The sequence below is a fragment of the Panthera pardus genome, unplaced genomic scaffold, assembly GCF_024362965.1.
Source record: "Panthera pardus isolate Hobbes unplaced genomic scaffold, ASM2436296v1 HiC_scaffold_8, whole genome shotgun sequence".
Taxonomy (NCBI): domain Eukaryota; kingdom Metazoa; phylum Chordata; class Mammalia; order Carnivora; family Felidae; genus Panthera; species Panthera pardus.
This window is the reverse complement of record NW_026527013.1, coordinates 93,346,542-93,371,241: the sequence shown is the minus strand read 5'-3', so window position 1 is coordinate 93,371,241 and position 24,700 is coordinate 93,346,542. Positions and strand designations below refer to the sequence as shown.

Here is a 24,700-nt window from a genome sequence, read left to right as displayed (position 1 = left end):
CACAGATGAATAAAGGGAAGTTTAGAGAGAGAAAGAGGTTAAGCTGCTGGTAAGTGGGCTTCAGACTCATCTTATGGCCCCTATTCCTGTGTATCTTCATTTACTACCTCACCCTCTGAGCAAGGCATTGTGCTAAACTTCAAGAAGCTTTTTGGCTACTCAGAATGGATAGAATGATCACAGAATAACCACGTCATTAGAATGTGATAAGTGCTCTGTAGATGTGTGGCAGTGCAGTGGAAATTCAAAGGGCATGGCCTGGTGTGTGTGTGCCTGTGTGCACACATGCATTTGTATGTATCTGAGTGTTTGCCCAAAGCAAAACATATAAGAAGGTCATTGATATTGATAAGGAAGATGTATCCTAGGTAATAGGCCTTCGTGTGTGTATGAGCTGGAACAAGATGGTAGATGAAGCCATAGGTTGGGGAAACACAGAGTTGTACAGTAAGACTCATACAAAGTATACCTAGAAGATTTGTGGGGGATAAATGGAGACTTAAGGTATAGCAAGGAGGGTGGTGATTACCATGCTGAGGACTCTGTCCTTAAAATTTTCCCACAAGGGGAGCATGGGTGGCTCAGTTGGTTAAGCATCCAACTCTTGGTTTTGGCTTAGGTCTTGATTTTGTGGTTTGTGGGTTCAAGCCCCACATTGGAATCTGCCCCTGGCAGCATAGAGCCTGCTTGGGATTCTCTGTCTCCCTCTCTTTCTCTCTGCTCATTCCCTGCTCATGCTGTCTCTGTTTCAAAATAAATACACTTAAAAAGAAAACTGCTTCCCATAAATGGGGGACTTGGTTTAATTGTGAGGGATGGAATTAGATATAACATTATAATGAATTTATTGTCTTCTTTGGTTGATGAAAAGGTGGGATTGGCACTTAAACTTTCTGAATAAGAGGCTAGTATTGAGAATTGCTCTTGATTACTATGTTCCAGACAGCATTTGTTTATATCCTCATGCAGGGAGAGTTTAGAGATGTCTTGATATTTGTGTAATCCAATGCTCTTGTTTCCACTCCAGATACAGATTATTTAAAATAGTCACTGGAGAAGAGATCAGTAATGCCGTAAAGACCCCTCACTGGGATTTTAATTAAAGATAATGTATTTATGCTCAAGAAGAAGGTTATTGGAAATTATTAATAACACAATATAACTTCATAGGAAGAATTTTATATTTTTCAATAACTTGTCTTTAATATGGGTGATGTTTACACCATTCCCACTTTCTTTTTTCACCTAAAGCTTTAGTAATGCTCTTTCTTTTCCTAAATAGTAATTGTATTGACCAGCTACTAACTTTAAAAAAAATTTGTCTCTTTACGACAAATTAAAACCACCTACTTGACTGGCTGCTTGGATGACCAGCTAACACAAGTAAAATTAACTCTTTAGTCCATTTTAGGATAAAATCTGTAATATATAAAATATAACTAAGCCTTCTTTTTCTTTCTCTTCATTTTAGTGGGTGCACTTGGATTTGCCTTGCCTTATCTTCTGGTAAGACTTTCAGGATTAAGAAATTCCTAGCAAAGAAACGAAAGCAAAATCATTCCCTTCCTCAAAGAATTCAGATGAAAACTGGTAATAAGATGAAGTATAAGCCCAGGACACTGGGAAAGAACCAAATCAGCATTGCAAAAAACAGCCCGTATGATGCTAAACATTTTTGTGTTATGTTGAGTTCAAGGTAGAAAGACTCTTAAAATACTTCATTGCAGTTTTTTTTTAAGAAAAATATCAGATATTGAGGCTTTTTAAACTATTATTCATTAATTGAATAAAAAATTTAGAAATATAGGGGCACCTGAGTGGCTCAGTTGGTTAAGTGTCTGACTCTTGATTTTTGCTCAGGTCACGATGTCATAGTTCATGGGTGAAGCCCTGCATTAGGCTCTTAGCACAGAGCCTGTTTGGGATTCTCTCTCTCCCTCTCTCTCTCTGTTCCTCCCCCACGTGCTTTCTCCCTCTCTCTCAAAGTAAGAAAAAAATTAGAAATATATATAATATATATGTAGGCCACTTTGAACTAAAAGTAAAATCTGAAACATCTTATTTGGTGGCACACTTTTATAACAAGTTTCTAAATAGGAATAAGCCCTTTGAAGATCAAATAATCTTTTTGACTATAATTGGGTCTAGTTCTATTGGTTCCTAATATTTTCATACTTCAGTGGGCAATATCAAGAAACTTGATTTTCTATATGTTACTTTAAATTTTGAGCCATGGTTTTTAATTTTTCTAAGAGATAAAATCAGGAGATACATCATATACCTGTATAATGCCATTCTATCCCTTTTAAAGAAGATTTATAGAAAAGCTATTATATCTTGTTATTGCATTAATTGCAAACAAAATATTATATCTGTATCTTAATGTAAGTTCATAATATGATTCTATTAATTTGTTACTTTCTCAAACATGGTTTTTCCTAAAAGTATTTTCATCCAAATTTTTGTGTCTTTTATAAATATTCACTAAGAGATATATGTGTGTTTAAACATTATCTCTCTAGCTCTTTGCAAATATCAGAAAATGACATTTCTGGATTTTGTATTCCATCTATTAATTGATGATCTCAAATTTATATCTCCAAACTGAGTTGCTCTCCAGAGCTCCACATTCACATAACCAGCTTCTTATTTGATGTCTTCACTTGGAGATCTAATTGGTATTTCAAACTTAGTATTTCCAATTAGGAATATAGACAGACTCTCTAGTCTCTCTACCTCAGTCCCAAATCTAATTTTCTCCAAGCCATTATACCTCAACTATACCAATTGCTTAATCAAAGAAGAAAAGAAGAAAAAGAAATCAAGAAGTCATTCTTGATTTTTTTCTTTCTCTTATTCTTGCATCCAGCATGTCAATAAACTCTACCCCCCTCTTCTAAAATAACTGTAATTCTAATCTGGCCACTTCTCCTTTATTCAGTTTGCTATCACTCATCCAAACAACCCTCATTTCTTGCCTTGATTTCTACAATATCTTCCTGTTACTCTCCTGCTTAAAACCTTCTGAAGGTTTCAGATTGTGCATGAAAGTTCAGTTTTAAAATTATGTATACAAAGTATGCACATAGTATACACAGTGGCAAAGAATGCTGGTGTCCCCAGCATCCTCCTTTCTTCTCTTCTTTTTAAGCACATAGCTAAACTACATTCCCTACCTCCCTTGTGGAGGTGGGCTGAATTTGGGCAATGGAATGTAGGCAGAAGTGGTTGTTACTTCCAGGCCTGGCCCATAAAACATGTCCCTCTAGTTTCCCTTCCTTTTGTGTGGCCAAGTTGAAGGCCCTGTGTTAAAGATGGTATTCCCACAAGATGAAAGGAAGATGACTTCTTCACTCACCATGGAGCAAACCACCTACCCCAGGCAACTGGAATGTGACATGTATAAGAAATAAAGCTTTACTTTATTAAGCCACGGTTTTAGTCCCCCCCTGATTTGGCTCCTGTTCATCTCTTCAAACTCATGATTTTTGTTTATTTTTTTGTTTTTAACTTTCTGTTTTTATTTTTTTTTTACATCTCTCCTTTCTCACTAAGCACCAGTTACTCTGTCTCCCCCCAACCCATAAATTCACACAAATCAGAATCTTTGCACTTGATATCTTTCTGCTTGGATTGTTCTCCCCTTCAGGTCTTTTACTTCCCTTCTACTTCTTTCTCTTCAATGAGATTATCAACTCAAATGTCATTTCTTCAAAGAGGCCTTCACTGACCACCCATCTAAAACAGCCTCCCATAGTGGTCTACCTTACATTGTATTACACTAACATGTCTTTGTTTTAGCAATTATCAGTACCTGATATGATCATATTGTGCTTATTTTTTGCTCCTGTCTTCCTAGAATGTCAGCTCTTCATAGATTCTTCATATTCACTGTTATGACTTAAAAAAGTGCTTGGCATATATTAGGTAATCAATAAATATTTGTGAGCTGATTGACTATGATACATAGGTATGTTATTTGAAGATAGGAGTTGTGTCCTATAACTGAAATGTATATAAAGCATAAATCTCATATAAGCCATAACATTTCTAATATAGTGTCTCATTTAATTGTATGTAAATAAGGTCCTGATAGAAAGGAATAGGATTTGGAGGCAAAAATATCCAATTCAAGTTTTGAAACTATTGTGTGATCCTAAAAACTCATTCTTTCTCAGGCTCTATTTCCACTATTTACACACTGAAAGTCTATAATATATACCTTATTATGATGGCAATCTCATGAGATAAGATGTTTGTGAATAAACAGTATAAACTATATAGAGTTCACTTAGTATAAGAGTTAAGGCCATGAATGCAAACACGTACAAAATACTTTGTGTGTAGATACCTTGTGTCTAAATACTCTGTGGGTAGGCAATGCTGATAAGTGATATGTATGTTAATGAGAAATATTATTACATATTATTAAAAGGCAAAGTTCTCTGAGGTGTATAACACTTTCAGTCGTCAGTTTCTTTGGGCCTGAAAATAAAAAGGTTCCCCACCCCCCCCATTCAACCTGCAGTTCTATGGCTCAATTTTTTTTTTTTTTTTAGCATGCTTCTGTTTCTGTCTGGTAAGGGTAAATTGAGTGTCAATATATGGGTGAAAACCTGAATTTTTATTCTCATAGAAATGTAAAAGTTTCTCTTCAGTGATTCTATTTAGCATTATTCTGAGAGGCCTATGCTCAGATTGTCCTTTATTGGCTTAAAATCTCTCCAAACTCACCAAACTGGTAATAAACAGTATCTTGGGAACAAATATTTGTTGTTCATAAGCAAGTCTTACAACTGGACTATTATCTGTGTGTCCTTTCCCCAGAAAACAATATATATTACAACAAATAGAACATGTAATGCTTGTAAAATTCCTATGAGAAATGCACTTTGAGAAATTAGTCCTGCATGCTGTTTAATATTGTTGCTGGGGAAGACAAAGACTTGTCCCCTGAACCTGTCCCAGCGAGGAAGTGAATGAGAATTGGTTATCACCACTGTTCCTTGTTGTGCTCCAGAGGATATAATGAAGTGATCAGAATATCTCCTGCCTTTGAAGTCCCTGTTTCACCCTCAAGTGAAATTGTAGGTTGTGGGCAGTCTTCTCTCTGTCTGCCTCCAAGAGCAAGGGGCCATGCCAGCTCAGAGTTGAGACTGGAGACGGTCCCAGATTGCTCAGAATTTTCCTTTTTCAGCAAAAGGCTGAAGTGCAATGTGAGATATATCCTAATTGATTTTTTTTAAAGCATTGCTTCAGGGGAAGGAATAAAGGAAAGAGTAGAATATTCCTTTGACTGGTTTTTGTCTCCTGATATGCTGAAGCATCCATCTTATTCTGTATTAAAAAGACAATCAAAATAAGCCTAGTCCTCACAAGAAATCATTTCTGATTTTGACAAGGCCCCAACACAAAGTTGTTTTTAAATGCCATTATGCAAGTTTTCACAAAGCAAGTGTTATCTGCTTTGTCCTATTCTGTAATATTGGCAAAAGAAAATTTTCTTGATTTTGTTAATGAAATCTACAAATCAAGAACATTTGAATAGAGACCTAGGAGAGCACTTCTATTAATGTTTTATGATTCTTATTTAAAAGAACATAAAGGAACCTGAGAGATTTTGTGTCAGGATGGAATTGAAATGCATTATTGCTTACCAGTGAGAATATACAGGAGGTTTTTCCATAAATTGGATTCTAGCTAACCTAATACTCTGCTATCTAAAGAGGCTTTTACCTTATGGATATGTATTATTAGCAAACTTTATGGTGCTAAGTATATTGCACTTATATGTCTAGTGGGGCCTGATCCAGCTTTTGAAAATTGTGCTTAATTAAACACTTGTGCCTCACTGAACATGCTTACTCTGGAGGGAGGAAGAGAATGTGATCATATTGAGCCAGTACTGTGGGTACGATATGGGTTAGGTATGAGTATTTGTTTATGCTTCATTTTGCACCAAGAAACCCTACCATGGCTAACCTGATCCTTTTCTTCCATACTTGACAGTTCTTGTTGCATTAAAAAAAGTAACTTTTATCAGGAAAAAACACAAAACAAAACCAAAATTCGGAGGGGCCCAAACCCTAGCTCTTTGGACAAATTCCATAGACATTTTAGAAAATGCTGTAAATGCACAGAGTCAGCAAATTTAGATGGTATAGTGAGTGTAAAATGAACCTGAAGACTCACCCTCCCATTTGCATTCAAATCCTGAACCTAAGGTTTGCCACTCTCGAACCTGTCTTAGTGTATGCATTGTGTGCCTGAATCCATGTATACATAGATACATCCTTATATATCAATAAGAAAATAAGCTTTAGAAATTGTTTGTGAAAGGAAGGATGCTATCATAGTGTGTTAAACTTGACTTTTGAAATTTAGTTCGTCCTGGGGAGCTTTTGTTAGCAAAGAATATAGATCTACTTTCGTCTTTTTAGTCACTATGTACTAATTCCATTGTGTGGATGGACAATAATTTATTCAACCATTCTCTTATTAATGAATATTTAGATTTGTTTTTCTTTTGCTAGGACTAATAATACTGCTCAATAGTCACCATATATATTTCAGTGAGTCTTAAACAGAATAAATTCTCAGAAGTTGAATTTCTGGGTTAAAGGACAGATACACTTTAAATTTTGGTGATTTGGCCCAATTCCACTATAAAAAGTTGTAGGTGGTTTACAGTTGTACCAGTCATATGCCAGACAGACTCTTCCCATACTTCTACCACAACTGGATTTTACTAGACGTTTAGTTTCTGGTATATGATGGCAAACTTAAGAGGTTTGGACAAGGGTAACCTGATGGGTGAAATTTTTGCAAAGTAAATTAATAGAAAGGCAAGCAATTGCTTTCCTTTCAAATAACCATAGAGATTTGAAAGCTGATCCAAAGAGTTTATCTTGTGGTCATTCAAAACTAGTAGATGCATACCAACCTGGGACAGTCTGTGGGACACTTGTCTTCTTGGGAACATCGAGGGAGGCTTAACTGTGTCTTTAGTTAGTCTTGGAAGAAAACATTCTTGATGCCTGCTGGGATTTTAAAAATATTTTCTAGCCAATTCATCTTAATGTATCTATTATTATTCCTAAACTTTTGCTGCAAATGATAATATGTTTAGCAAAATGTTTAGCCAAATAATTACCCTCTTAATACAAACAGCTACAAAAGAAAGAGCTTTACAAAAAGTTATTTTACTCCATGACTTTATTTTATTATTTCAGACTAGGCCTACAAGCTTTCCTATAAAATTGGATGGTCTTTGAATTGCTCCATTATCCACACCTAGCTTCCCTGGAGGAATCTGGCTCTGGATGGTTGCTTAGTCATAATGTGGTTCATCTCAGGAAGATTTTCTTTTGTTGTTGTTGTTGTTGTTGTTGTTGTTGTTGTTATTATTACTATTATTATTATTGTTTCTGTTTGTTGTTTAATTGTTGGAAAAAAAGCAGCAACTACCATTGTGATTTTTTCTTTTCAAAGCTTTTCACTAAATCCAGGGAACTAGCAGACTAGTAAGCAATTTCCCCTTAAGCCAAAATGAGTTTCAGGGTTCCTTTTATCTCTAGAAATGGTGATATTATGAAAAGTTTCTTTTTGGATTTTATGTCTACTTGGAGAAGACTGCTGTCATGTAAAGCATTTGCATTTCAATCACTTGGAGGGTTGGTCTACAAGGGCAAACTTTTGTCCATAATTAATTTTAGTGGGTTCTTTCATTTGCCCTTATCTACACAAGCATTCCAGTTGTCTGGCTTCTATCTCTTCTCTCATCTGGTCTTTCATTAGACCTGGTTGACCTGAATTGGCTCTGTTCTCTGTCTTTTATTTCACATGTGCTCCTGTGACTCCCTCTGTCAGCTGGTCTTGGTGGTGGGCATTCATTTTATTCTTGGCAGAGTTCCCCATGTGGAGTTGTGTTGCCATGTTCCTGTCTTGTGATGACAGTGCTGAATCTCCTCCTTTACCTCTTCAGTTACCCTTCAGCCAACCTTCACTGCAGTCCAACACCTTTTGTTTCATGGTAACTGGGTCATTTTACAGCAGGAACTGCTTTTTCAAAATTTAGTTTTGAAAGTCAACTCTAGAGTTGAAATAGATAAAATAAGATAAAGCTTCACCTAGTTAAACTTCCATATTTTCTGACATCTTTTGCATACATCAAATGTACTATTAGACTTAGTCCTTGACAAAAGAAAATGAAGCTAGAAAAAAACTTTATTCTCTCCTGGGGATAATATTGCTTCTAAATCCCAGATAGCTATTTTTTCCCCCTCCAGTTTTACTAATGTATAGTTGACAAATAAGAATGGTATATATTTAAGGCATACAGCTTGATGCTTTGATATATGTGTACATTGTGAAATGATCACCACAGTCAAGCCAGTTAACATATCCATCATTTCACACAGAATTCTTTCTTCCTTGTCTCCTTCTTTCCTTCCTTCCTTCCTTCCTTCCTTCCTTCCTTCCTTCCTTCTTTGCTAACAACACCTGAGAAGTATTTTCTCAGCAAATTTCAGTATACAATATAGTATTTTTTTAAGTTTATTTATTTATTTTGAGCTAGAGAGTGTGAGTGGGGGGAGGGACAGAGAGAGAGGGAAAATCCCAAGCAGGCTCTGTGCAGTTAGCACAGAGCCTGATGTGGGGCTGGAACTCACAACACTGAGATCATGACATGAGCTGAAATCAAGAGTCGGAAGCTTAACCAACAGAACCACCCAGGCACTCCTACAATATAGTATTGTTAACTATAGTCCCATCTCTGGAACTTATTGATCCTGCATAACTGAAACTTTATACCCTTTCTATTTCTCTTTCCCTCTGCTCTTGGCAATGATCATTCTACTCTCTGCTTTTATGAGTTTGACTATTATAGATTCTTTTTTTTTTAAAGTAGGCTTCATGCCCAATGTGGTGCTTGAACTCATGACCCTGAGATCAAGACCTGAGCTGAGATCAAGAGTAGGATTCTTAACTGACTGAGCCACCCAGGCACCCTGACTATTTTAGGTTCTATGTATAAGGCAGATCATGCAGTGTCTTTCTTTTTGTACATGGCTTATTTCACTTAGTATAATGTTCTCTGGGTTCATCCATGTTGTCACAATGTGAGGATTTCCCTCTTTTTTATGGCTGAATAATATTCCACTGAGTGCATGTATGTGTATATCACATTTTTTAATGCATTTATCTGTTAATGAACATTTAGATTGTTTTCATGTCTTGGCTATCTCGAATAAAGCTGCTGTACATGAGAGTGCAGATATCTCCTAGAGATGCTGGTTTCATTTTTTTTTTCTTTAGGTATATACCCAGAAGTGGAACTGCTGGATCATATAGTAGTTCTATTTTTATTTTTTGAGAATCCTCTATACTGTTTTTCATAATTGTTGTACCAATTTACATTCCCACCAATAATACACAAGTGTTCCCTTTTCTCCACATCCTGGTCAACCCTTGTTATCTTTTGTCTTTTTGATAGCCATTCTAACATGTGTGGTGTTATCTCATTGTGGTTTTGATTAGTGTTGTTGAGTACCTTTTCATATTCCTGTTGGCCATTAGTATGTCTTCTTGGGAGAGATGTCTATTCAGGTCTTTTTTTTGTTTTTTGTTTTTTAATTAATTTATTTACTTTAAGAGAGAGAGAGCAGAGGAGAGCAGAGACAGAGGGAGAGAGAGAATCCCAAGCAAGCTCCGTGCTGTCAGTGTGGAGCCAGATGTGGAGCTCAAACTCATGAACTTTGAGATCACCACCTGAGCTGAAACCAAGAGCCAGTCACTTAACTGGCGGAGCCACCCAGGTGCCTCTCTTTCATTCATTTTTAAATAGGTTACATATATATTCCATTGAGTTGTATGAATTTCTCATATATTTTGCATATTAGCCCTTATCAACTATATGGTTTGCAAATATTTCCTCCCATTCCATAGACTGTCTTTGCCTCTGTTGATTGTTTGCTGTGCAGAAATTTTTTAGTTTGATGCAATTCCACTTAATTTGTTTGTGCTTTTGGTGCTATATGCAAAAAATCATTGCCAAGACAAATTTCAAGAAGTTTTTCTCCTGTATTTTCTTCTACAAGTTTTACAGGTTCATCTGAGTCTTATGTTTAAGTATTTAATCCATTCTAAGTTGATTTTTGAATATGGTGTGAGATAAGAGTACAATTTCATTTTTCTGTGTTTTTCCAAAAACATTTACTCAGGCAACTAAACTTTACCCATTGTGTTCTTTAGCACCCTTGTCAAGATAAGTTGACCTTAATTGTGTAGATTTATTTTTGAGCTCTCTATTTTGTTCTATTGGTCTATATGTTTTTCTTTATGCCCATACAGTACTGTTTTGATTTCTGTAGCTTTGTAATATATTTTGAAATTAGGAAATGTGATGCCTTCAGCGTTTTTCTTCTTGCTCAAGATTACTTTGGCTATAAGGAGTCTTTCGTGTTTTCATATGAATTTTAGTTGTTTTTTTTTTCTGTTTCTGTAAAAGATGCTATTGAGATTTTGATAGGGATTGCACTGAATCTGTAGATCATTTTGGCTAGTATGGACATTTTAGCAATATTAATTTTTCCAGTCCATAAATATGAGATGTCTTTATCTGTGTCTTTTTAAATTTCCTTCACCAATATTTTACAATTACAGTGTGCATGTCTTTTACTTCTTTGGTTATTTCCTAAGTATTTCGTTCTTTATCGTTGCTACCATAAATGGGATTAAAAAAACTCTTTTTTGGATAGCTTGTTGTTAGTGTATAGAAAGGCCACTGATTTTTGAATGTTGATTTTATGTCATTCATCTTTTTTAAAAAAAATTTTAAATGTTTATTTATTTTTGAGACAGAGGGAGACAGAGCATGAGTGGGGGAGGGGCAGAGAGAGAGGGAGATACAGAATCTGAAACAGGCTCCAGGCTCTGGGCTGTCAGCACAGAGCCTGATGTGGGGCTCGAACCCACAAACTGTGAGATCATGACCTGAGCCGAAGTCAGAAGCTTAACCGACTGAGCCACCTAGGCACCCCTATATCATTCATCTTTACTGAATTAGTTTATTCGTTCTAACAGTTTTTTTTTCTACTGTTGTTTTTGAGACTTTTGGGTTTACTACATATATAATATGTCATCTGCCAACAGAGATAATTTTACTTTTTCCTTTCTGATTTGAATACCTTTTATTTCTTTTTCTTATCTAAATGCTCTGATGTGGATTTCTAATACTACATTGAATAGAAATGGTGACAGTGGGCATTTTTGCCTTATACTATATTGTGGAGGAAAACTTTCAGTTTTCCATATTGATTATGATGTTTGCTGTGGATTTTTCATTTATGGCTTTTATTGTGTTGAGGTAAATTTCTTCTATACCTTTTTTGTTGAGAGTTTTTTTTTTTAACATTTATTTATTTTTGAGACACAGAGAGAGAGAGCATGAACAGGGGAGGGTCAGAGAAAGAGGGAGACACAGAATCTGAAACAGGCTCCAGGCTCTGAGCTGTCAGCACAGAGCCCGAAGTGGGGCTGGAACTCACAGACCGTGAGATCATGACCTGAGCCGTGAGATCATGACCTGAGCCGAAGTCGGACGCTTAACCGACCAAGCCACCCAGGCGCCCCTAGAGAGTTTTTATCATTAATGAAGGTCAAATGCTTTCATAAGCAGAAAAAGTTAGGGATCTTCAGAAAAAGAAAGAAGTCATTTTAGGCCTCCAGCTATTGTCTGTGATCTATGTCCTACCACACTTGTTGCTGAACAACTTTGGAGGAGGTGTCAGAATTTCAAAGAAATACAAAAACTCCAATTACCAGAGATTTTAAGGGAACAAAGGGAATGCAAAAACTAACAGTCTCTACCAGGCCAGGAAATAGCCTAGCAATAAATTAGTGCTAAAACTCCCAGTGCTATTTCAAAAGTAAGCAAGGCCCTGCATTTCTTTTTTTTTTAAAAAATGTTTATTGGGGCGCCTGGGTGGCTTGGTCGGTTAAGCGTCCGACTTCGGCTCAGGTCATGATCTCAAGGTCCGTGAGTTCGAGCCCCGCGTCGGGCTCTGTGCTGACAGCTCAGAGCCTGGAGCCTGCTTCTGATTCTGTGTCTCCCTCTCTCTGACCCTCCCCCATTCATGCTCTGTCTCTCTCTGTCTCAAAAATAAATAAACGTTAAAAAAAAAATTTAAAAAAATGTTTATTTATTTTTGAGAGAGAGAGAGGGCGCACGGGCACGCAAGTGGGGGAGGGGCAGAGAGAGGAGACACAGAATCCTAAGCAGGCTCCAGGCTCTGAGCTGTCAGCACAGAGCCTGACACAGGGCTCAAACCCATGAGTCATGAGATCATGACCCGAGCTGAAGTTGGACACTTAACCCACTGAGCCACCCAGGCACCGCAAAGCCCTGCATTTCTTACCTGAGATAAGGAGCCCAAGACCCCATCCAGTTTATACTGGCTTGGTCTCAGAGCCCCAGAGCCCTTTCCCCTTGGTCCCAGTTACCTCTACCTTATAACGTTAAAATCTCTGCCCAGGGAGGAGCACAAAAGGCATTAACATAACTTAGGATGCCTTTATAGGCAATTTTCTAAGTACTTTGTGCAACCTTATGCTCACAATTAGTCTTCCCATGTGATGACAAAACTCCCCTTTCTGAATATTCATCCTAATCCTAAATGAGAGGAACCTGCTCAGCCAGATGCAGGGAGTCAAGGCTTTGGAAATTATTCCCCATGATTTGCTGCAAATAGTTTCCTTTGTGTGACAACTCCACCTGGTGTAGTCTCTAACTCATTACATTAATGTGGTGTATGGCATTGATTGATTTGCATGTATGCGTTGAATCATTCTTTCATTCCAGGTATAAATCCTACTGGACCAGGGTTTACAATTCTTTTAAAGTACTATTGATCACATTTCTGGTTTTAAACATTTATTTTAATTCTTTACTGGGATATCTTTATAAACTTTATCTATCTACCATCCATTTATCTATCATTTATCATCTATGTATTTACCATCTATCTCAGTTTAATGTACGATGATTCTGGCTGCAATCTTATTCTAAACAGTTTGTTTACTGAACCTCCAGAAAGATGCTTTAAATCAGTCTCTCTGTAAGGTAATTTAGTTTTTTTTCTTTTTTTAAAAAAATATTTATTTTTGAGAAAGAGAGGGAGAGAGAGATAGAGTGCAAGCAGGGGAGGGGCAGAGAGAGAGGGAGGCAGAATCCAAACAGGCTCTAGACTCTGAGCTGTCAGCACAGAGCCCGATGTGGGGCTTGAACTCACTGACCCCAGGATCATGAGCCAAAGTCGGAAGCTTAACCGACTGAGCCACCCAGGTGCCCCAGTAATTTAGTTTTATTTAAGTCGGTACCAATCATGTCACTTAGAGATAATTGGCCTTGGGTAAATCACTTAGCCCTGAGTTCTCCATTTCCTTATTCATAAAATGGAGACAATGATCCTTATCTCAAGCACTCTTAAAAGTAACAAATGAAATAATATATATGGAAGTGCCTTATAAATAGAAGTGCTATATAATGTTAAGCATTATTATTATTATTTTGGGGTAGATTATAGGATTTGGAACTTATATCTTTAGATATCTCCTAAAAATCACTTGGAAGGTGTCAATAGGAAAAGCATTCATCTGTGTAAATTCTTCAGTTCTTTTAAACTTTTCTATTGTTAGACTTTCATCCAGGGAAAAATGATTAGTGCTAGTTGAGAAAAAGAGTGCATGTGGGGGAGAGGGGCAGAGTGAGAGGGAGAGAGAATCTTAAACAGGCTCCATGCCCAGCTTAGAGGCTGACAGGGAGCTCTATCCCATGACCCTGGGATCATAACCTGAGCTGAAATCAAGAGTTGGATGCTTAACTGACTGAGCCACCCAAGTGTACCTATTGAGAGATTTTAAACCAAAGAGTAGCATAATTAGACCTATGCTTTTGAAAGTTCACTCAGGCTGCAGCCTGAGAAGGAAGTGGGTGTTAGTGTGAGTGGAGGCAGAAAGAGTGAGGAGATCATGTAGGAGGCAGTTAAACTGATCACACCAGCAGATAATGGCATTCTGGATTTGGCAGCAAAGACCAATGGAAGTGTCAGCTTTGCAAAATTTTAAGGAGGTGGAATCAACCAGATAGGAAGAAGAAGAGTTATAAACAACATACTGGATTTTGGCTTGATTAGTGAGTGGAAATTTTATAGCTTTTTCCTGGGGTGGGAAACATAGGATGGTTTTTGTTAGCAGGATTTTGCTGCTTTTCATGGGGATGGAAAACACAGAAGGAAGAACACATTTATGGGAGCAGTTATTGGTTTATTTTTGTACAAGTGGAGATTGAGACATTTAAGTGGATAAATGTCATTGCAATCACATAACTTTTCTGAAACTTAGGAGGACACTGAACTAGTGGTAGTGGTAAGTGCAGCCCTAAGAGTAAATGAGATTATTTAGGGAGAGAGTTTGTAGACTAAAAGAGGACAAGGAACGAGACTATTGACATTTAATCAATAAACAGAAAAGGTCCATCCCCTGCCTATCCTATTTGAGAAGAAGTAGCTAAGATCATCAGGAAATTGTGGTACTGGCTACATCAAGAAATGATAGAGTTTTATGTAAAATGGCAGAAATACGAGCATGTTTAAGTTGTCTTTGGATGGATGACAGAACAAGAGAAAAAAATAATATAGGAAAAAGAGAGAGGGGATAAACAGAAAGAGGCCACTGTGGATGGATCTAGAGCACTGCATGAGGCATTAGTCCTAGGAAGTTGATACCTCCTTATGAAAAGGAAAAAGGAAGAAGAGTAGGCACAGATGCAAAGAATTGAGGTAGTTTCCCTCTGGGGCTTCTGTCATTCTCTGTAGAGGAGGAAGGAAAACCATTTACTGAATGGTGAGGGATTTGGTGGAGTTTGGTGGAGTTTAACAGAAAGATTTGAAATATGTATTTTGCAGAGTGAATGAAAAAGCTAAAGAAGGAAACATGAAGATGCTTGGCAGCAAGTAGCTCTTTGTCGACTTGGAGACCTCAAATGTGTCATGAGACCAATGTGCCTGTTTGTATAATTTTGCTTGAAATGGCTCCCAGTGTGTGTGCAGGCACAGAGAAGATGAGAAGTTGGATTCATCTTGTATTGGCATGTAGTTAGGAAAGACTGATGGAAGGAAAACAAAGCAAACATTGCAGATGGTAGCAAGGAAGTTGTTGATGTGTTGAACTGTGAAGTCCAGGGAGAATAGAGAAGGAGGAAAGATTGAAGATAAGAAAGGATCCAGGACCAGTGGAACAGATGTTCTGGAAGTTTACTGTGTGAGAAATCTTGTTGGAAAGAAGTTGTGATCAGAGAGGTTAATATTTGAGTCTAGGAGGTTTGGGTTGCATCAGTGCCTAGTAAGTAAACCTGAACCAGGAAGGAGGTCCAATATATGGCTGTTGGGAGTAAAGATGAAATGGATGTCCCTGGAATGCAGGATGTTAAAAAATGATGGGATTAACCTGATGCTTGAGAAATCCTATTTCTTGTTGAAGCCACCAAGACCAGTGGTGATTCTCGGTACATATCGGAAGACTGTGATATGAATTCTAAGGTTTTGTTGTATAAGAGAGAGTTGCCAGGCAGTTAAAAGATGCAGGGAATTGGAGAGAGAAATGATAATCTGAAGTGGGGAAAGTGGCAGTCTGGGGTCAAAGTTGGAGCATCAATTTGTTTTATTTGGCTCACCTTGTGTTTTTAAAATTTGATTAATTGCTATCATTTAAATATGTGAGTTTTCATACACATGTATTCACATGCACTTGTACATACAGGCACACGTGTACACACAATGCATTGCCAGTTTTGCTTATAAATCAGAACAATCTGGAAACAACACAAATTTTCCTAAGCAAGAAATGTATGAGGTAAGTGCTTGGCAAAAATTTGAATAAAGAGCAATTTGGCATTTAAAGACTGTTTTCCCCCTTGCTCTTCCTTTGTCAATGGGAATATATATTAAACTTAAGATATACAGAAATTACATACATTTGCAACAAGATATGAGGTGAAGTCTGCTGAGATATAGTGAAAAACTTTAACATCATATTTCATTTAAATATTATTATATTCTATATATTCTAATTTCATGATTTTTAAATAGATCATTATGGGCTTATGTCAAAGGACTTGCTTCTTCTATTATGCCTTTAATAACATTGTTCCAAGGTGATTTTGTGCTCTGAGCTACGTTATTTACTGTTCTATCTTTTTAAACTTTTTAATTTTAATTCTAGTTACTTAACATACAGTGTTATATTACTTTCAGGTGTACAATGTAGTGACTCAACAATTCCGTATATCATCCTGCACTCATTACTATTCTATTTTTGAAGGACCACAGACTTCTTAGCTCCTCTTGGCCTTGTTTCCTTCTGGACAAAGAATTGCAAGAGAGTTGTTTGTTTTGTTCCTTCAAGACAGGCCCTCTTCCATCAAGAACTTTACTATAAAAAGAAATTTGGTGGCTGACATAAGATTTAAAGATTCTACTTCTGTTCTTCTGACTTTTTTTCTTAGAAACATATGTTTCTGTACTCTCTGAATTCCAAATTTAATCATTTTCTCTGCCTTTCTAACATCTGAAAAATCTTGTCCATAACTTCCCACAAGGGAAGCATTAATTTATGCATAAAAATATAAAAAGTCATATATGTTTATTTGGAAAGATGTTGTGATGGTTAATTTATGGGTCAACTTGACTGGCCACAGGGCACCCAGACATTTGGTTCAACATTATCCTGGGTGTGTCTGTGAGGGTGTTTCTGGAGGAGATTAACATTTAAGTTGGTAGGTAAACTAATGCAGGGAGAATCTCATCCTATCTGTTGAAGGCCTGAATTGAACAAAAAAGCTGACTCTTCTTTGAATAAGGGGAACTCCTCCTGCTTGATTATTGAGCTGGGATATTGTTCTTTTCCTGTTTTCAAACCTGAACTGAAAAATTGGCTCCGGTCTGCAGCTTGCTGACTTTTAGACTAGAACTTACCCAATTGGCTCTCTGGGTTTCCAGACCTTTGAACTTGACCTAGAACTACACCATTGGATCTCCTGGGTCTCTAGCTTGCTGACTGTAGATCTTGGGACTTCTCAGCTTCTCTATTATGTGAACCAATTCCTTACAATAAATCCCTCTCTGTGTAGATATATTGGTTTCATTTCTCTGGACAATCCTGACTAATATAAATGTCAAATGGAGATAAGGTACTTTTCTAAAATTTGATTCTTTTTTTTTTTTTTTTTTTGGAATGGAGAGCAGGGAAGGCAGGTACCTATAGAGACAGAGCCTGAACATAGATGCTATTATGTCTTACAGAACTGGTTCTCAGCAGATGTCTTAAGTAGTTTACATTAAATGGGACTATATAGTAAATACTCACATTTTAAATTTGAACTTAGCTTGTTCATTTGAGAATGTAGAGATAGAGATAACTATCTTTGATGTTCTAAAGATTTATCATCCTACTTATCTAGTCTGTGTGCTTCATTATAAATGATTGCTTCAAATAAATGACTAGAAAATCATTCTGATAAAAAGCATATTTTTTTTCTAATCCATCAAATACTTGCTTCTTTTTAGAATCATGACAAATGTGAAATTCAATATTCAGATTAAAGTGCTTCATTTCTATTGGGATCAAGTGTCCATGAGGCTATAATGTCTTCCTTAAAACGTTTTTAAAATCTTATGTGATCTGATATTAGTCTCAATACTTTCAACAAAATCCTTGAAATATAACTTTTTTATTGGAAAATAAAGACGTTCATTTAGTAAGTAGATAGTGTGACAGATGAGAGATCTGATAATAAGATCAGAGATCTTAGACTTGGTCATAAATATATGCCCTTTTCAGGCAAAATGCTACCATTCAATCTTTCAACCAGTCAAAATCTTGTTCTTGAACTAGTCTGCATATTTCAAGTTGTATGAATTCTATCAGGATACATTAGTACACTAAAGAGGTAAAATTACCACAAAATTAAAGGGGATCATTGTACTTTTGAGAACTTTAATTTTGATGTTTATTTGTTTATTTTGAGAGAGAGAGAATCCCAAGCAGGCTCCATGCTGTCAACACAGAGCCTGACACGGGCTCCATCCCATGAACCCTGAAACCATGACCTGAGCCAAAATCAAGAGTTGGACACTTAACTGATTGAGCCACCCAAGTGCCCTAAGAATTTTAGAAGTTTGTTTTGTTTTTATTTTTGGTCCTGCAGAAAGATATATCCATTTGTTATTTGCTTAAAAAAATAGTACAAGGATACAGAATATGTATGTTCTAAGAATTTTAAACAAGTTCACAAATAAAGATTTCTCTTTGGTTCTATTCCTTTTTTCCTGTGACTATGTTTTTGTTTTTAAATTTCAGCTCCAATCATGACCACTGAGTTGCACATGTGATCCTTAAGTTTTACTTCAGCCTGTTTGTGTATGAGTGTGCTCATACTTTATGATACTAGTTGAATTGCTGGTGGACACTGTTTTTAGCTTGGAAAATCTTGCTATGGCTTGCTATTCTGATGCCCTTTTAACTTAGAAAATATATATTTTTTAATTACCAGAAGCATCCTGGAAATATTTCTATGGCTGCCATGTTACAATTATTAGGTGGTTTTAAGGTATTTTAATTTGATATAAAAGGAGTGTTTTTAGCAAGACTTTTGCTAGGGTGTGTAGGGCTGAAAGTGTTATGGACAGACTTGTGTTCCCCAAATTCATATGTTGAACCCCTAACCACTGATATGGCTGTATTTGGAGATAGGGCTTTTAAAGAGGTAGTTAATTTTAAATGAAATCATAATAATAGGACCTTATTCCAATTTGACTGGTGTTCTGTGAGAAGACAAAGAGGCACTAGGAGTGCACACACACCAAGAAAGGGTCATGTGGGGACACATTGAGAATGTGGCCATTTGTAAGCCAAGGAAAGAGGCCTCACCAGAAATTGACCCTGCTGGGACCTTGGTCTTGGACTTAGAGTCTCCAGGACTGTGAAAAAACAAATTTCTGTTGTTTCTGTCTATGGTATTTTGTTATGGCAACCCTAGCAAACTAATATACCAGGCAAACATTTTTTACAAACCATCTTTTCAGGTGGAATGTTCCTGGCCAATTTCATATTTTACAAGGAGAAGTAGGTAGCAAAACTGTTATTACTCCTGATGTCATTGTTTTGTTTGTATTAATAATATAGATCTTGCTTCTGCAGTTTCCCAATGCCATTTATTTAATGCTGCTTCATTATCCATGATGCAAAATCATTCATCATGCCACCCATGAATATTAGTGTCCCATGACTCTTTCAAAGGTTGTTACTTTGCTTCCTTGATAATGACTACAAATTCAAGACATACCCAGAGTGTGCAGGAAAATGTGAAGCATACCTAAATCATTTTCTGGACATACTAAATTTATCTTTCAAAAGCTTTAGAATAAACATAGACCAACACATCATCCAACCATGTCTTTTCTTGGACTCTTTAAGCTGCAATTATTGCATTCCTAGAAAGTGATGTCTTTTGATGGTAACCCCACCCCTGACTTTTGTGAACTCCCATCTCTCCACACTGCCATCCGTGGGATAACTGAGGTGCTGATAAGAGCAGTCCTGGATGTAAGGAATGTTCATCCCTCATCTGGAATGACTTAGGACTTGTAGGGGAAACCATAGCATCACCATGATGCGAGGCAAGAGAGGGCACTAATGAAAGGACCTTGTTGGTATTTGCAAGCAATAGCTCAAAAAGCCTTCATTGGAGAGATGCATAGCTATCTGTGGTTAGTTCAAGGAGAGGTGAAGTTTACATCCTGCCACCATGGCAGTTATGTGTGGGCACAGGGTAAATAATGCCTGTCACTACCCCCCGTCACCTTTGGGTATTGTAGACTGAGGCATGTTGTTGGAACACCAACCAGCAAGAACAATACATGTGTGGCTCACAAGGGTTGGTATGGACTGTAGGTAACCCACATCACCAGATTCATCCATAGTGAGACCTGAGTGAGATACCTCAAACTGTGTACCACAATAGTGAGTGAGAAGGATCATGGAACTGGGCCCTCCATGGGGACATGATATCATCCCAAAGGTCTTCTGTGCCTCTGGTTGTAGAGGGGGTCAGAGTCCCAAAAGACAGAAGCAGAGTCATGGCCTCCACAGATTCCCATCTTGTTTAGCCCAGGCATCCTGCTTTGATGGCACTACATGGCTAAGCACTCCTGATACTGAAAAAGAACTTGGAAAACGTAAAGAAAGATGTCCAAAGCTTTAGAGCCCCTGAGACAATGACTTCTCTGGATCTAAGGGAGACTGCTCTTTAGCACCATGCTAGTGATGGTCTATGTTTGGCTGTTGGTCAACCGGTTCTGCCCTCTTTTCACTTCCTAATTTTATTCATTTCTCTCTTCGTGGATATGTTATCAGCACTGCCAACCCCTCCTTAAATCAGGCAGGTTTTAGACTAACATCTATACAAGGGTTAAAATTTCCATTAACCCTGCCTGAAAACAGCAACCAATTAATGTTTGACTCGGTAATAGCATTTTCTTCTATTACAAATATGTCATGTAATCTTTCTTCTGAGTGTTCTTATGTATATTATAATATTGTATTAAAAGATGGTTGTATGATATTGTTTTCTATTGCTATTATAACAAATTACTAGAAATTTGGTGACTTAAACAGTACAGATTTGTTATTTTATAGTCTCAGTGGGCTGAAAGGAAGATGTAGGCTGCTTCCTTCAGGAAGCTCTGGGGTAGAATCTAATTCTTTGCCCCTCCCCCACTTTTTTAACCTTTTAGAGGTTGTCTGCATTCCTTAGGTAGTGGTCCCTTTCTCCATCTTTAAAGGTGCAATACTGCATCTCATTAATTCCTTTTCCCTAGGCACAATTCTCTCTACCGCCTGGAAAGATTCTTTGCTCTTAAACACCCATGTGAGGAGACTGGGCCCTCTTGGATAAACTAAGACTATCTCCCCATCTCAAGTTCCTCAACCCTAATTACATTTGCACAATTTCTTTTGCCATATATGGTAATATATTTTCACAGGTTCTAGAGGATTATGGTGTGGATATCTTTGGGGGTTAGTAGTATTTTGTCTACCATAACAGTTTTAACAAAAAAATAGGGTGGCAGGATCTTTATGCTCTTTAGAGTCCTGCCCATCTAATGACATAAAAAAAAATCATGCTTAAATCCTTTGATCATTTACAGGTAAAGAAATTTAAAAAAGCACCTGTGCTACATGCTTACAATTTTTTTAAAGATTTTAAAAATTTTTTGAGTAATCTTTGTAGCCAATGTGGGTCTCAAATTTACAACTCCAAGATTAAGAGTCACATGTTCTGGCTGAGCCAGCCAGGTGCCCCACAATTTTTTATATTAAAAGATGTGAATATATCACAAATGGATTATTCTGTTTCATTTTTTGTGCCCTGAAGTACAACTTGAATGATATAACATCAATAATTATTACTGACAGTTTCCTTTTCATTCTATGAACTAGGAAATGCCAGTGTTGACATTTACTTAATATTCAGTTATGTGTACAGAAAGATTAGAGCCCTAAATTTACCACAACCCCCAAACCAAAAGGAAAATTTCAGCCCTGACAAGGAACTGTTCATCACCTAAGGCATCTTGTTAATTTTAATTTGGGGTCAAGGAATAAAGGAATGATGGGCCCAAGTGCCTCCAACCAGAGCCTCCTGGGGCTGGTTGATTGGAAATGTAGCTCAAAGAACATGGGAGTTTTTAGTTAAGAAATGAAAAGTTCTTTCGATGTCTTGAAATGAGAGAAATGCTCTGATATCATGAATGTTGGTACTACGATGCCATAGAATTAATAAAATTCCTGACTTTTGTTTTGACCCCATAACTAACTTGTGTAAATAAAGTGATTTACCTGAGCCCATTTCTTCCTCAGGGTAAATGAGAAACTTGAGATACACTCTCTCCAAGGTCTTATTTAGTTTTAAAATTTTGTAATTTCCCATGTTAAAAAACACATTGCCTTGGAATATAATTTACATTGATTGCCATTTTCAAAAAATTAGTTTTAACTCAAAAATTCATCCCCCTTCAAACCTAATAGATAAGTGCTTGATAGTCTCATGTGTGTGTTACTATACTGACCTGAGCATATATCTAGAATAACAGTCATATTGTGCAGTAGTCCAATTTATGGGTAACACTCTCTTCTCTGATGTACTCTGTTTCTCTAGGCTGGCTACTCTACTCAGTATTCATTATGTGCCTGGAATTCAGCATAGGGATTGTAATGTGGTAGGTCCTAAAAAAATATTTTTTGAATAAATGCATTAATGCACTATTTCTCAATGTAGGTTCTGTGTATATAATAGTCTGCTGAGATCCTTTGCAAAAGGAGTTCTATAATATAATGCTTGTTAAATGTGACTTCTCGTTCTTTATATGAATATTTACAATTAACTAAGGGTTTGAGAAGTTCTGCAGGAAGGAAAGTGATTTAATTTTGTATAAGCTTGAATTTTGCACACATTGGACTATGAAATCATTTAAAATAAAGATGACTATCCATGCAAGATGCTTTGTGAAGCAGTACATTGACTGATTAAGCATAAAATTCTGATAAATATGACCTTTGGTAATTCTGAAGGAATTCCATATTCTTAAGAAATTTATTATATCAGTTATAATATGATCTTTGCCTACCTCATCTCAAAATATTCTCTCCAGACATTATTACTCTAGTTTCACAGGACTTCTCAAGCCAGGAAATAATTTCGTGCTCAGAGTCTTTGCACCAACTTTCCCATATTCTCAGACTACAAAAATTTGTTGTTCTCTCTTATAGTGTCTTGTTAGTTTCCTTTATAGAATTTATCACTGTTAGTGGCTCTATTTAATATTTGTCTTCTTCATTAGACTCCATGATAACATTGGTCATATATATTTTGTTCACCATTTTAACCCAATTTCTAGTCTATAATATGAGCTTAATAATACTTTTTGAACAAAGAGAATAAGTTGGTTGTTTATGATAAACCAGTTTGAATAAACTAAGCTGAATGATAAACTTCGTTTTTTTCTTCTTCTAGTTTTAGGAGTCATAAAGTTGTAGGATATTCAAAGTGTGCAATGTGATAATCTGATATATATATATATATATATATATATATATATATATATATATATATATGGAGAGGATTCCTCTATCAAGATAACACATTCATCACCTCACATATTTACTTTTTTTTTCTGATGAGAACATTTAAATTCTAGTCTTTTAACAAATTTCAATTATAGAATATAGTGTTATCAATTATAGTCACCATATTAGACGTAAGAGCCTCAGACTTTTTTGTCTTATAGTAGAAAATGTGTACCCTTTTACCAACCTCTCCCTATTTCCTTTGCCCTCAAATCTTTGGCAACTACTTTTGTACTTTGTTTCACTGAGTTTGGCTTTACTTTTTTTATTGTTTATTTATTTTGAGAGAGAGAAAGAGAGAGAGAGAGGAAGTGGGGGGAGGGACAGAGAGGAGAGAGAATCGGAAGCAGGCCCCACGCTATCAGTGCAGAGCCCGATGCCAGACTTGATCCCATGTCCGTGGGATCATGACCTGAACCAAACCCCAAGAGTCAGATGCCCAAATGACTGAGCCACCCAGGCACCCCTTCATTAGAACATTCTAACTGCAAAGTACTAGAAAATAGAATTTTCATGGGAGCAAGAGAAGAGAAAAATGAAGCAAAACAAACTGTGTGGTTTACAGCTTAGTAGAATGGAATTACATTCCTTGAACAGAATTTAAGAAGGAACCCAAATTTTAGAAGCCTTTTAAAATGCTATTTGTATAATTACAAATTCCTACATGAAGTTGAATGTGTAGGAAGTAGAAAAGAATTCAGAAATTTGAAAGCTTTATTATTTTATCAATATTTATTGCGATTAACCAGAATTTTACAGAGTGTTCAGATAGATTGGGCATCTTTCTGGGTATCAGAGCTACAAAGCATCACAGTTTATATTTTTATGATTAACAGTGATAATAAAAAAAACACCAAAATATCAAGATACTATAACAATTTTTTCAAACATAAGCCTTAGCAATTCTCTGTCTCTGAGGTAGGTGGAAATGAATAATGGATTAGCTCCTTTGAGCAAGAGGAGAGCTGGGCCCAGTGGAATTGTGACTTAGTCCTGGTCAATAGTACGTACGGGTACCACTGGAAATGGCCCTGTATTTGCTGATCTGTTCTTCTTATGCTGTACTGATGAGTTTGTCTCTCTCTTTCTTTCTCATCAGCTTGATACTTTGGAAAATATTTTAGCCTAATATTTTAGTCAGGGTGGAAAGCTCAGGAGCTCTTATTTCAAGATTTATTTCTTGGGAAAAAATAAATGGAGTCAGGAATCATTTTCTCCGGGAAAGTCCTCTTGAGGCAGCTGAGAGTTGGTGGGTGGAATGAATGCCATGCTATGTGCTTTAAAGCAATCATTGCAAATGAGTGTACTTCCATAATAATATGTCAAGCAGTTTCTAATACCCAAGGTGAGTGAATTACAAAGAAAATATAAAAACATATATGAAAGAGAAAGATTAATTCTAATCCATTTCCTGCTTCTGACATATATTTCTTGAAGCTTTTACATGTGTGGCAGT

General features: G+C 36.6%; 1 long non-coding RNA gene across 1 annotated transcript in view; it reads left to right on the top strand.

Moving 5' to 3' along the window:
- Positions 1-1,479: 1,479 nt before the first annotated feature.
- Positions 1,480-24,700, top strand: part of LOC128775521 (uncharacterized) — a 39,350-nt gene continuing 16,129 nt past the window's right edge. The window contains exon 1 of the long non-coding RNA XR_008420244.1: positions 1,480-1,506. This is a non-coding gene — a long non-coding RNA (uncharacterized LOC128775521). The remainder of the gene's footprint in view (positions 1,507-24,700) is intronic.